Source organism: Pipistrellus kuhlii, unplaced genomic scaffold (genome assembly GCF_014108245.1).
Source record: "Pipistrellus kuhlii isolate mPipKuh1 unplaced genomic scaffold, mPipKuh1.p scaffold_m20_p_2, whole genome shotgun sequence".
NCBI lineage: Eukaryota > Metazoa > Chordata > Mammalia > Chiroptera > Vespertilionidae > Pipistrellus > Pipistrellus kuhlii.
The window spans coordinates 183,812,383-183,824,603 of NW_023425515.1; the positions used below are offsets into that span (position 1 = coordinate 183,812,383).

At 45.0% G+C, this 12,221-nt stretch overlaps 1 long non-coding RNA gene across 2 annotated transcripts; it reads right to left on the reverse strand.

Annotated features, from left to right (window-relative positions):
• Window positions 1-361: 361 nt before the first annotated feature.
• Window positions 362-9,335, reverse strand: LOC118722446. 2 transcript variants are annotated; one of them, XR_004989000.2, is made up of 2 exons: window positions 8,987-9,335; window positions 362-1,274 (listed from the first exon to the last, which is right to left on the reverse strand). It is a non-coding gene; the product is annotated as an uncharacterized LOC118722446 (long non-coding RNA). The 2 variants fall into 2 exon arrangements; XR_006742241.1 differs by having other exon boundaries at window positions 362-1,313.
• Window positions 9,336-12,221: the final 2,886 nt, after the last annotated feature.

Genomic DNA, 12,221 nt, shown 5'->3' on the forward strand with positions numbered 1-12,221 from the left:
CTCAGCCGTCTGAACCAAAGTACAGGTCTCCATACACAGAAAGCCAGGATGAACTATTTCAGGAAGACCAGAAAAGAATTGCCAGACAGCTTTCGAACGAGTTTCTGAAGGAAGACGAGCTGTAACTAAGGTAATGGAAATGGAGAAAGAGCAATTCAACAGCTCTGCCTGTTATTTACCTTTATGACCCCATTTTGTCCGATTTAAATTCTAACTTTGTAAACAAAGGCCAGGCCTGTTCCTATTTCCCAGCTCAGCAAATGTGTTATAGTTCTTTTCTCTAGCTCTATTCCTGACACATTCTTTTTCTCAAATGCTGACTACTAAGAGCTACACTGATAATTACCACAGAACATTTTTATTAAGAACCAAACAAACTTTAATATTTCAAGGATATCCCAAATGAGTTACTAGTGAGGTTACAGAAGTTCCCACTCATGCCACAACAGCAAGAATCAAGAATTCTGCAAGTTAATTACCTCTTTGGATACATAAAAACAATGTATTAAAGGATGTCACAAAGTGCAAAAAGACATTCAGCAGAGCAAAACAAACAGCAGGCCAACTATCTTAACAAGACGGCAGAGAAACTGGAGTTCAGTCCCAAGAAACAGCTGCCTCACGCAAAAACAGGTCCAGACATGGGTTTTGATCGATTCGTTACTAGTCGAAAGCAAACTCAAAGGAAATTGAGGTTTAGATTTCCCATGACTGTAATAAGAACTTACAAAAAGAGAACCTTTAACCTAACATCTCATATGTAGGATAAGCAAGAAATAATAAGCAGTGAGACTTAGCCAGGCTATCTGATCGTGGACGGACACTTCTGCTGCCGAGCTCTGAGCATCTCACGCAGAACTATCTGGAATTGCTCCTGCACCACCATTTTTATCATCTGTTCCTTTGTGTGAATATCGGGTCTCAGCCACTGCCTAGCAAGCGCTAGCAGATGCCTGAAGACTTCCCTGGGCGTAGATGGACCCTCATAGCGGAACTTTCTGAACATCTGCCTGAAGATGAGAGGATTGACAGGATTCCTTCCTGGCCAGATCTCAACATTTTTGACACAGACTTTTTCAAGACTCTTCTGCGGATGCCCAGAAGGCTCTTGTGGAACCTGGGCCTGGGGAGCCCCAGTTAGGACATCTGGCTCCTTAGCCACCATCTCATTTGGAGGTGACATTATTGGATCATTCTGGACTTCTCTATCTTTTTGTGTCTTTGGGTCTTCTTCGGTCTCCATTCTGGAACTCTGGAAAGGATGACTCAGGCTGCTAGGTACAAAGAGAGAAGTCAGTCAGCCAATCAAATACCTGTAAGAGAAAAACAGACCACCAAGGCTATTAAAACCACCCCGATCTCTGGTCTGGACCAGATCCAGGTTCCATTAGTTTTCCCATTTTAACCATTTTCTTTCTTTTCAGAGATGCATAGTTTTTAAATTTTACTTTTCAACTACAGTTGACATTCAGTATTACTTTATATTAGTTTCAGGTGTACAGCATAAAGATAATTATGTAATTTACAAAATGATCCCAATAATTCAAGCACCTACCTGGTACCATACATGGCTATTACAGTATTACTGATCATATTCCCTAGTAGAGGCCAGTGCACTCATTATGCACAGGGTGGGGTCCCTTGGCCTGGTTGGGCGATCTGGGCCAGCCAGGAGGGACTGTGGGCTTGGCCTGGTTGGGCCATCTGGGCCAGCCAGAAGGAGGGGCTGTGGGAGTGCACTGACCATGTGGGGGGAGGGCAGGGGATGGACACAATGGGACACCTGTGTTGAGCAGCTGCCCCCTCGTGGTCAGTGTGCATCATAGCTACCAGCTGGTTGTCCAGTCATAACAGTCGCTTAGGCTTTTCACTATGTAGATGTTGAACTTTACATCGCCATGACTATTTTGTAACTACCAATTTGTATTTTTTATTTTTATTTTATTTTATTTTTATTTTTTTAAATATATTTTATTGATTTTACACAGGGAGGAATTGAGAGGGACAGGGAGTTAGAAACGTCGATGAGAGAAACATCGACCAGCTGCCTCTTGCACACCCCCTACTGGGGATGTGCCCGCAACCAAGTACATGCCCTTGACCGGAATCGAACCTGGGACCCTTCAGTCCGCAGGCCGACGCTCTATCCACTGAGCCAAACCGGTCCCGGCCCAATTTGTATTTTTTAAACCCTTCACCTTTTGCACCCATCCTCCTAACCAACCCCTTCTGGCAACCATCAGTTTGTTCTCTGTATCTGAGTTTGTTTCTGTTTAATAGGTTTTCTTTTGTTTAATTATGTTTTTATTGCTTTTTAGAGAGATAAACATTGATCAGCTGTCTTCTGCATGCCCCTTTACTGGGGATCAAGCTGGTAAATGGACATGTGCCCTCACCAGGCATCGAACCAACAATCTCTTGGGATAATGCTCAACCAACTGAACTACACCTGCCAGGCTCAATAGGTTTTCTTCATAAAGCTATTAGAAATTCTATTTTTATTTCCTCTTGTTGAATCAAGTAACACAATTGAGAAAATGTGCAGTTTACCAAAATGAAAAATGTACACTTGGGACTATATTCCTTATGTTGAACTTTACATCCCCATGACTATTATGTAACTACCAATTGTATGGGAAATTGAACTTTGAACTTCCCAGAATCTCTTTGGATGCCTAACAGCGTCAGCTTTAGCAAACCAACTTAGTGGGAAGAATGGAGTGGGCCAATCAAATACCGGTAAAATGCCAGAAAAGGGCTTTGCTTCATTTGGGGTTAGAGCCCCAGTCCAAAAGAGCAGTTATTTACAGGAAAACCACACCTTATGTTAATTTTTTATTGATTTTAGAGGAAGAGATAGAAACATTGAGGAGTGAAACACTGCACACCACCTACTGGGGAAGAAACACACACTGTACCCTTCTGGGGAATCAAACCCAAGCTCATCAACTAAGCCACAACAGCTGGGCTGCTAATTTATTTTATCTTATTTTTTATTTATTTATTTTTTAAAATATATTTTTTTATTTTTTTACAGAGAGGAAGAGATAGGGACAGAGAGCTAGAAACATCAATGAGAAACCTCGATCAGCCGCTCCCTGCACACCCCCCACCGGGGATGTGCCCGCAACCAAGGTACACGCCCCTGAGCGGAATCAAACCTGGGACCTTTTAGACTGCTGACTGATGTTCTATCCGATACAGGGGTCCTCAAACTTTTTAAGGTGGGGGCCAGATCACGGTCCCCCAGAGAGCTGGAGGGCCGGACTATATGAACTACTAATTCCTACCCACACTGCACATATCTTATTTCGCAAAAAGGTAACAAATACAATATAAATAAAATGAAGAACATTTATAAATAAACAGATCACTTACCAGTATTTCAATGGGAACTGTGGGCCTACTTTTGGCTAATGAGATGGTCAATGTCCGGTTCCATATTTGTCACTGCTAGTCGTAACAAGTGATGCAAGTGGGCATCAGTTAATCTTGATCTGGTTGGAGATTTCAGATGTTTCATTCTTGAAAAAGTCTGTTCACAGACATAAGTGCTACCAAAGATGGTCACCATTTTGAGTGCATGGTTCCTGATATTTGGATATGTCTCAGAGGGGAGAGATGCATAGAAATTCAGAAGGCTACTTGACTTGAATGCATCTTTCAGAGAGTCACAATTCTGCAGTTCAGCCAGTTCCATTTGGTAAATTGTAAGGACATTTTCAATCTCAACAGAAAATGGGTTACGAAAAAGCTGTATGTCCTGTTCGTGGAGATGAAGCTCTTTGAATCTAAATTGAAACTCCTTTTGCAACAATTCCAGTGAATCCACACATGTTTTCTTTGGGAATGCAACCAATGGTTTGTCCACTGACAGGTTTTGAATTGTTGGGAGATGGCTGAAGTTTTCCTCCTTTACTTGTTTGATGAGAAGGCCTAATTTTACTTCAAATGCTTTCACATGCGATGCCATATCACAGATGAGCTTCCCCTTTCCTTGAAGTTGCAGATTGAAACTGTTGAGTAGCTCTGTTATATCTGTCAGAAAGGCAAGGTGCCATTTCCATTCTGCATCATTGAACTCTGGTACTTCTTTGTTTTTTGAAAGTAGAAAAGCTGTAATCTGCGGAAGTAAGTCATAGAAACATTTCAAAACTCTCCCTCTACTCAGCCAACGGACTTCTGTGTGGTACAGAGCATCCTCATGGGCAACATTTAGCTCAGACAGAAATTCCTGAAATTGTCTGTGGTTTAGTGCATGAACTCTAATGAAATTAACACAAGATACCACAATTTTCATAACAGAGTCCCACTTCAGTGATTTAAAACACAGCGCTTGTTGGTGGATGAGGCAGTGTATGGCAATTGGATGAGGATGGTTATGTTTGTCCATCTCTTGTTTAATGTGAGCAATTACTCCTCTCTTAGACCCCACCATGCTAGGAGCACCATCAGTTGTCACACTGGCTAGTTTAGCCCAGTCCAGCTCCAAACCATTCACAGTTTGGCAAACCTTTTCATATATATCCACTCCTGTGGTTGTACCTTTGATACTTTGCAGTGCAGCAAGCTCTTCTGTGACTTCAAAATACTCATTTGTCCCACGCATAAAAATGAGAAGTTAAGCAGAATCACGAACACCATTGCTTTCGTCAAGTGCCAAGGAAAAATAGCAAAGTTTTTTTGCAGAGTTTTGCAAATGGTGCTGCAAATTGTCTCCCATTTCTTCAATCCTTCGTGTCATTGTAGCTCCTGAAAGACTCACTGTACTAAATAAATCGGCCTTCTCTGGACACATCTCTTTGGCAACAGAAAGAAGGCATTCTTTAACAAATTCTCCCTCCACAAATGGTCTGCCATTGCGCGCTATTAGCTTGGCAACTTGAAAACTTGCCCGCAGTGATGAAATATTTAGCTGCTTCTGCTTCACAAAAGTATTTTGCTGAGTTGTCAGTGTATGTTTCAGTTTTAATATTTTATCTTTTCTCACTTCTCCGACCAAACAATCATATTTATCTTATGTTGAGTTTGATAGTGGCGTCGCAAATTGTATTCTTCGAACACAGCAACTATTGTATATTCTGGCATATCAGACACACAGCTTTTTCTTTGTACCGCGTGAAAAAGTAATCATAAGTCCACTGTTCTTTGAATATCCTACACTCGGAGTCAATTTTTCTTTTTCTTGACATCATTGTTTCCTAGGGATTCCAAATTGCTATTAGTAAAATACTAATATGTGTGTGTGTGTGTATATATATATATACACACACACACACACACAGTGTATGAACTCCCATTAGTAGGTCTCTGCCCCCGATGTGGACACTTACCTCTTGCAGGCTTTTCTAAGCAGACCAGCTCAGTCCCTGATGGGGTTCGGTTATATCTCCCTATATAACGGCCAAATTGATATGTTCGGAATCGGCATGTGAACACTGAAAAGGAAATGTAAAATGCATATAAAATTTTTAATGTAAACCCCTTTAAAAGGCTTTAATCGTCTTTTTACACTGGAGTTGACTTTCTGGTTTGGAATGGGCCTGGCTATATTAGTAGGAAGATGCGATCAGGGTTGCCTCATGGAAAAAAAAAGGCTGTTGGCTGGGGCGGCATGCTGTCAGTCTCAATTCTTCCACAAAGAGACTTGGTCCAAGACCCCCCCACACACACACACCTGGCAGAATTTTGATTTCTCATATCAGCACCGAACACCTTCCCCCCAAAACTGGCAGAATTTTCCATATTGGCAATTCAGCACCGAACCCCTAACCTCCCCCCATCTCCCACCTGGCAGAATTTTGATTTCACATATCAGCACCGAACACCTTCCCCCCAAAACTGGCAGAATTTTCCATATGGGCAATTCAGCACCGAAGCCCTGACCTCCCAACCACCCCCCACCGCCCAACCCCCAACTGGCAGAATTTTGATTTCAGCACCGAACGCCCCCCCCCCCAAGGGGAATTTTCATATGAGTCACCAACCCCCCACCCCCCAATCGGGCAGAAACCCCCCATCTGGCAAAAATTTCTTTCTATGGCACTTTCGACCGACCTTTGGTGAAGGCAGTGGAGGGAGAGGAGGAGAACCTCACTGACAGGCAGGCACAGCACACAGACACCACGTTGCCTGGGGATGAAGCGGGCGCCTTTTTACATCATTGCCGTGCAGCACAGCACAGACGTCGCACGCTCTGAGCCCCAGCAGGCACTGTGCTCTTAAAGAGGCAGAGGGGTCAGAACGGCCGTGCAGTGACAGTGTATATGCAGGTCCTGGCGGCCGAACTCTAACACCTCAGCTGCACTCACTGCCCAAAAAACCTGGCGGGCCGGATCAGACTCCTCTGCGGGCCGCATGTGGCCCGCAGGCCGTAGTTTGAAGACCCCTGTTCTATCCACTGAGCCAAACTGGCTTCGGCATATTTTTTATTTTTTTTTAAATAAATATACTTTATTGATTTTTCACAGAGAGGAAGGGAGAGAGATAGAGAGCTAGAAACATGGATGAGAGAGAAACATCAACCAGTTGCCTCCTGCACACCCGCTATTGGGGATGTGCCCGCAACCAATGTACATGCCCTTGGCCGGAATCGAACCCGGGACCTTCCAGTCCGCAGACCGATGCTCTATCAACTGAGCCAAACCGGTTTCAGCTGGGCTGCTAATTTATAAGAGGGGCAAGAAACTCAAATGACAGGTTAATGACTAAATTTTCACATAAGGTTATGTCCAATCATCAAATAATATAACTCCTATGATGTAGTCAGCTTTCAGAGATCATGTTTTTTCATTAACTCCCCTCCTTTAAGAACTAATTCCTCCTTATTCCACACAGAAGTGTTGACATTTAAAATAGGTCCTATTCATTGAAGTGTTGTTCCAATGTGGTAGAGTTTCAGATTTGACCCCTGGTCAGAGCACATGCAAGAGGTAACCAATGAATGCATAAATAGTGGAACAGGATGATGTCTCTCTCTTTCTAAAAAAATAAAATAAAAATCTATCAATAAATTTTTTAAAAATTCCAGTGTTGTAACTCAAGGGGGCTTTGGATGAAAAGGAAATACTTAGTCAAGGAGAGGGTGGATGAAATATTGTGGGAAAGCAGAATTTGGAAACTAAAGTGACCATCAACAGGGAAAATAACATAAAATAAAGTACTGCTAGCCATTCAGGGAGATTACTGAACAGCCTTGTTAGAGAAGTGGTTGGTAAACTGAGGCTCGCGAGCCACATGGGGCTCTTTGGCCCCTTGAGTGTGGCTCTTCCACAAAATACCATATGCGGGCACGCACATACAACGCAATTGAAACTTTGTGGCCCATGCGCAGAAGTCTGTTTTCGGCTCTCAAAAGAAATTTCAATCATTGTACTGTTGATATTTGGCTCTGTTGACTAATGAGTTTGCCGACCACTGGGTTAGAACATCATCCAGATACAGCAAGGTCTTGGGTTCAACCTCCAGCCAGGGCACATACAAGCAACCAATGAATGAATAATAAACAGAACAAGTTGATACCTTTTTCTCTCTTCCTCTCTCAAATCAATTGGGGGAAGGGGGAGAGAGGAAGTAGGCCTAGTGTTGAAATGCGAAAATGTCCATAAGTCATCATCACATCACTAAGATGTAGATCAATATAATATGCATAGTATAATCCCACCTGAGAAAATCTTAAATCTTTCTCTATTTTTTTATTTATTATTTGTTTTTATATTTTTATTGATTTTTTAGAGAGGAAGAGAGAGGGGTAGTTAGAAACATTGACGAGAAACATCGTGCCCGCAACCTTGGCCGGAATCGAACCCGGGACCCTTCAGTCCACAGGCCAACGCTCTATCCACTGAGCCAAACCGGTTTCAGCTTATTTTAATTTTTAATCCTCACCCAAGCATATCCTTACTGATTTTAGAAAGCACGGGAGAGATAAACATGATGTGAGAGAACACTGGTTGCCTTCCCTACGTTTCAGCCTTGGGGTTCAACCTGCAACCTTCCTGTGTGCAGGGTGATCACGCTCCAACGTACTGTTTTGTTTTTTTAACCACAATTATGTATCACTTTCATAACTCGAGGGAGAAAACCAGAGTGAAAAACCCCTAACCCATTTAGGAAAACACCCTCTCAGTAATTCTAATTTCTGAATTAGAATTTACAGCCCTGGCTTCTAGAAAGTATCACTGGTCAGCAGATCAGTTCTCATGGTTGGCTCTGAAAGAGGAACCCAGCTTATAAAGTTTATCCATTTTATTTATTTTTCTAAGGCGGGTTGTTGGGTGTGTCTTTTCTTTCATTTTAAAATGCGGGTGGTTGGGTGTGTCTTTTCTTTCATTTTAAAATGTTTTGTATTGTCTGCCTGCACGCCCCCTACTGGGAATCCAAGGGGGCGTGCAGAGCAAAGCCTATCAGTTAAATTTGTTTTTACTTTAATCCTCACCCGAGGACATTTTTTTCCTTTAATTTTTAGAGAACGGAAAGGAGGGAGGCGGGAGAGGGAGAAGAGAAACACTGATGCGAGTCGCCCCGACTGCTTGCCTCACGCACGCGCCCCGACGCGCTGGTGGGCGGGCCTGCGCTAACCACTGAGCGGAGCAAACCCTTCAAGGGGCAGACAGTCCGCGGCAGCTTCCCCTCATCCAACCCTCCCAGCAGTCCAGTGGGTCACTTAACTTTTCCAGTCAGATAGACAGACAAACTGAGGCTCGGAGAGAGGGGACACGTGGTGGGACCACGGAGCCGAGTAAAAAACCCCGCGTCCAGGCCGACTCCTCCCACCAATATGGGCGCGGCTCGGAAGGCGGAGGCCGGGCCGGAAACGCGCTTCGGGGAAGTCCGACCGAGACCTCCTCCTCCTCCTCCTCCTCAGCGGAGGCGACGCCCAACGCCACACCGGGCGGAGCGGCCGGCGCTCCCGCGGGCAGGGCCTCCCGGCCCCTCACAGACGGCGCGGGGGAAGGAGTCGAAGTGGGGTGGGGTGGGGGTTCACCTGTACACGGGCCACCTCAGAGGGAGCTCCCCGCGAGAGCAGACACCTCCCAAGCGAAACCGAGAAAGGGAGACCCCCTCCCCGGCGCCAAGACTTGTATCCGGGGTCCGGAACCGGAAGTCGCGCCCCGCCGGAAACTGGGAGTGGAGAGGGGACTAGGTTGTAGAGGGGCCGGGCCTCTCTAGGCTTCGAGGGCGGGGGGTCCTCCGCAACTTCATGGTTTTAACCAGTGATGGGCTTTGTGCAGCCTCGGCTGCTTTGCCACTTCCCAGAGGTTCTCAGTCTTTCTGAGCCGCAGTTTGCCCAACTGCAAAATGGAAAGCGAAACCGGTTTGGCTCAGTGGATAGAGCATCGGACTGAAGGGTCCTGGTCAGGGGCATGTACTTTGGTTGCGGGCACATCCCAGTAGGGGGTGTGCAAGAGGCAGTTGATTGATGATTCTCTCATCGATGTCTCAACTCTATCCCTCTCTCTTCCTCTCTGTAAAAAATCAGTAAAATATATTTTTTTAAAAAAAGGAAAAAGAAAGGGGGAAGTGAGACATTCTAGAAGCCGGCGCGCAGCTGAGTCAGGGCCCCGCCCAGAGTTACACCCTTGAGTCTGCACCATTCCGAGGGAAGAAAGCAAAGGGAAGACTGGATGGCTACTGTTTGGACTGTGGTCCTGTGTGGCGCCCGGTGGAATCACTTCACATAGGGAAGTTGTGGAGCGAATGCGAGTAAATGACCACTGGAGTCCAGACCAAATTAAAATTTAGGGAGCCTTTTAATAACCGGCCGGCTGACTGCTCTCTCTCCACGCAGCCCCAAGAGCAGCCCCGACCCTTTGTGTCTGATATATTTATACCCATTCGCTACCTCCTGTTTTTGCAGAGCAAACTATTTAAACAAAGTAGTTTTTCTTAGGTAAAGTCAACATGTCATTTACAGGGTCCTGGCACCTGGTGGACCTGCATCCGGTTATCAGGAAAGGTGACAGGGATCTATCTTGTAAGGCTGTTTTGTTAGTTACAGCTGGGATTTATGGCCAAGTCCACTAGGAGAAAGCATGCTCAAAAATTCCCACTCTCTAACAAAGTGGGCCCAGGCTATTAAGTAACCCTGCTCAGCCTAAGACCCAGGCACAAGGGGGCATATGCCATGCGTATTTAAAAACAGTTTGTCCTTGCTGAAACCGGTTTGGCTCAGTGGATAGCGCGGCGGCCTGTGGACTGGGAGGTCCCCGGTTCGATTCATTCCCGTCAAGGGCATGTGCCTTGGTTGCGGGCACATCCCCAGTGGGGGGTGGGGGGGGACAGGAAGTGGCTGATGGATGTTTCTAACTCTCTATCCCTCTCCCTTCCTCTCTGTAAGAAATCAATAAAATAAAATATATATTTTTAAAAAATAATAATAAATAAAAACAGTTTGTCCAGGGTGTGACCATGCATCTGGGAGGATCAATCTTAGCCCTTGTACCTCTTCCCAATACTTTCCAACTGCTGATGGTTATGAACTGAAATTTTAAAGTCATACTGAGCTGGTGTGAGTCTGAATTTAGTGTGGGTTTGAGTCTAGAATGGCGAAGGAGAAGCTCAGTGTCTGATTGATAACCTGTTCCACATAAATCAAGACATTATTGTTGCGCACTTCTGTCCAGCTCATGTGGCTACATAGTTCAAGCATTTTCACTGTTTTTTAAAAAACAGATTCTTATTGATTTTAGAGAGGACAGGAGAAGGAGAGAGAGAGAGAGAGAGAGAGAGAGAGAGAGAGAGAGAGAGAGAGAGAGGGCTAGAAACAACAATGATGAGAGTCATTGATCAGCTGCCTCCTGCACGCCCCCTACTGGGGATTGAGCCTGCAACCCGGGCAAGTGTCCTTGATGGAGGAATTGAAAAAAAGGATCCTTACAGTTGGCAGGCAGAGGCTCTACCCACTGAGCAAACAGGCCAGGGCTGAAATATCATCTTTATATCTGCAATTACCTCGTTGGAGACTGGAAGGCTCCCTGTATTGCAGTCTCCACGTGGCTTCTTTTAGCCTTAGTTATGGGACTTCTGTTCAGCGGGATTACAGGCGGCTCTGAATGATGGTTGTTCTGTAGTTTAGTTGTAATTTTGATGTGGTTGCGGGAGGATGTGAATTGCATCTTGACAGGAAACATTGACTATATGGTTTTTAAAGGATTTGAATTGTTGAGACTTTGGGATTAAACAAGAGGAAATCACCAAAACCGATTTGGCTCAATGGATAGAGTGTCCGCCTGCAGACTGAAGGGTCCCAGGTTCGATTCCGGCCAAGGGCATGTACCTTGGTTGCGGGCACATCCCCAGTAGGGGGTGTGCAAGAGGCAGCTGATCAATGTTTCTAACTCTCTATTCCTCTCTCTTCCTCTCTGTGAAAAATCAATAAAATGTATTAAAAAAATAAACAAGAGGAAATTGAATTATTGATAAACTTTAAGGCAAGATTTCCTAACTTCTCTGCTGCCCATGTATGAGAAAGGTGTCATAGCCGTTCTCAGCCTCACTGTGAGGCTGGGTGGAGGAGGTCCCCTGAGATCCCACTGACCAACCACAGGGTGGAATTTTACACATCTGATTGCCCTTTATCCTAAAACTATTTTGGAAAATTGCTCACAGGCCCTTCTCTGACCCATTAGGAAGAAGCAGCTCTTCAGTTTTTGCAACTCTGTGGTGCCTTAGAACACCTGGCAGTTACATCCATCCCCCGGCACTATCTGACTCCACACAAATGAGTACCATATGTGGTCCGAGAACTTCTCCCATCCTCTCCCACACTCCCATGAGAGGTCTGACCCAGTTTCTTCCTTACCCTCTCTCAGGCCCCACCAGACCCGAGCTTCTTGGGCTTTTGCAGGGGCTGGACGGGAGTTTGTGGGAGAGACTTAGGAAAGATGTGGGGCGGTTGTAATACATGGAGGCAGTGGATGGGAAGGGGGAAAAGGGATTGTGAGAAGTATAGTTGATACAATCACTTTTTAAAAATATATATTTTATTGATTTTTTACAGAGAGGAAGAGAGAGGGACAGAGAGTTAGAAACATCAGTGAGAAAGAACCATGGATCAGCTGCCTCCTGCACACTCCCCACTGGGGATGTGCCCACAACCAAGGTACATGCCCTTGATGGGAATCTAACCTGGGACCCTTGAGTCCGCAGGCCAATGCTCTATCCACGGAGCCAAACCGGTTTCGGTGATACATAACTTTTTAAAAATATATTTTTTATTG